This window comes from Nuphar pumila, chromosome 2, assembly GCF_984573655.1.
Source record: "Nuphar pumila chromosome 2, dmNupPumi1.hap1.1, whole genome shotgun sequence".
NCBI classification, from domain to species: domain Eukaryota; kingdom Viridiplantae; phylum Streptophyta; class Magnoliopsida; order Nymphaeales; family Nymphaeaceae; genus Nuphar; species Nuphar pumila.
The window spans coordinates 135,967,621-135,969,569 of record NC_143250.1 but is presented as its reverse complement, the minus strand read 5'-3'; the positions used below and the strand labels follow the sequence as shown (position 1 = coordinate 135,969,569).

The window sequence follows — 1,949 nt, the reverse complement described above, 5'->3', positions numbered from 1 at the left end:
AGGGGGGTCTGAGAGCTCCTCCACTACAAGAAAATTGTTAATTAGCGACGGAAATTAGCGACGGATTTTTCCCGTCGCTACTTAGCGACAGATTAGCTAGAGATAGAATCTGTCGCTAATTTGCGACGGATTAGCGAAGAAACGACTTTTATCGCTAATCTGTCGCTACTTAGCGACGGATTAGCGACTGCATGTTTTTGTCGCTACTTTTGATTACAAGAACACCAGTTTAGCGACGGATTTAGAGAGGGAACTCTGTCGTCGCTAATCCGTCGCTCATTAGCGACGGATTAGCGATAGTATATATTTCGTCGCGGTTTTTGTATTTTGATTTAGCGACGAATTAGCGACAGAATGTTTCCGTCGCTAAGCCGTCGCTAAATATCGCGTAAATCCCTAATCCCATCCCTCTTTCTCTTTTCCCTGTTTCTCTGTATTGCTCCCTCCCGCCCGTCGGCTCTCGCCACCGTCCGGCCACCGCCGCTCGCCAGCCGCCGCTCCCCGTCCACCGCTCGCCAGCCGGCGCTCGCCAGCTGCCGCTCCCCGTCAACCTCCCGCCACCGTCCGGCGAAGCGCAGGTAATATTCTTCTTCTTCTTCTTCTTCTTCTTCTTCTTCTTCTTCTTCTTCTTCTTCTTCTTCTTCTTCTTCTTCTTCTAAACGCAGGGGGTACGCCCCTTCCCTGCCGGAAACGGAGGGGGTTTAACCCCCTGCCGTGCTTTCCGGCAGGGGGGGTCGACCCCCTGCGTTTCCGGCAAGGGGGGTCGACCCCCTGCCTATGGCGGTGCCGCACTGCCGGCCTCCAGCCCGATCCGGAGGAGGAGGTTCGCCTGTTGTGCATCTTCAACGCGCGGTCCCGGTACATTCCGCCGCTGCCGCAGGGGTACTACGGCAATGCCTGATAGTAATCCCGGCAGCTGTCTCGATAGCGGCGAAGCTCTGTGCGAACCCACTAGGTTATGCGGTGGAGCTCGTGAAGAAGGCCAAGGAGGAGGTGACAGACGAGTACATGAGGTCAGTGGCGGACCTCATGGTGCTCAAGGGCCGGCCTAACATCACGGTGGTCCGCACCTTCGTGGTCTCGGACATCAGGCATGCCGGGTTTAGCGAGCTGGACCTCGGCTGGGGAATGCCGGTGTACGGCGGTCCAGCCAAGGGCAGTGACGGCCCAATCCCCGGCTTGGTTAGCTTCTACGTCAACTCCAAGAATAACGAAGGGGGAGAAGGGATGGTGATCCCGATTTCCTTGCCTGCTCCAGCTATGAAGATCTTTGAACGGGAGCTCAAAAAGATGCTGTACGGACCCGCCCCGGATCAAAAGTCCACAGAACCTGTTTTTATCTTATCTGCTTTGTGAATAAAGATCAATTCATTGCCAAACAAATTTGTTATGAGATACCTACGTTGCCTATGTGATCTGTTTTGAAAAGAATTTTTGTTATGGATACCTATGCTGCCCATGTGATCTCTTTTTAAAAAAAATTTGTTATGAGATACCTACGTTGCCTATGTGATCTGTTTTGAAAAGAATTTTTGTTATGGATACCTATGCTGCCCATGTGATCTCTTTTTAAAAAAAATTTGTTATGAGATACCTACGTTGCCTATGTGATCTGTTTTGAAAAGAATTTTTGTTATGGATACCTATGCTGCCCATGTGATCTCTTTTTAAAAAAAAAAAAGTTATTATGTGATCCCTATGTTGTCCATGTGATTAGCTTGAAAAAAAATTTGTAATATGTGTATATAAGATGTCCATATGGTTTTAAGTGTAGTTTGCATATATGTTGTCCATATGGATTTTAAGTTGAATTTTTTTTTGTAATGTATATATACAAGTTGTCCATGTTGTTCAATTTGTTAGTTTGTTAATGTCTACTGGTAGTTAGTTTTACTTCAATTTGTTTTCTTGAAATCTGGTTAGTTAGAGTATTTCAATCTATTAGTCTT

General features: G+C 47.5%; 1 pseudogene; it reads left to right on the top strand.

Moving 5' to 3' along the window:
* Nucleotides 1-777: 777 nt before the first annotated feature.
* Nucleotides 778-1,356, top strand: LOC149847221 (benzyl alcohol O-benzoyltransferase pseudogene; annotated as a pseudogene).
* Nucleotides 1,357-1,949: the final 593 nt, after the last annotated feature.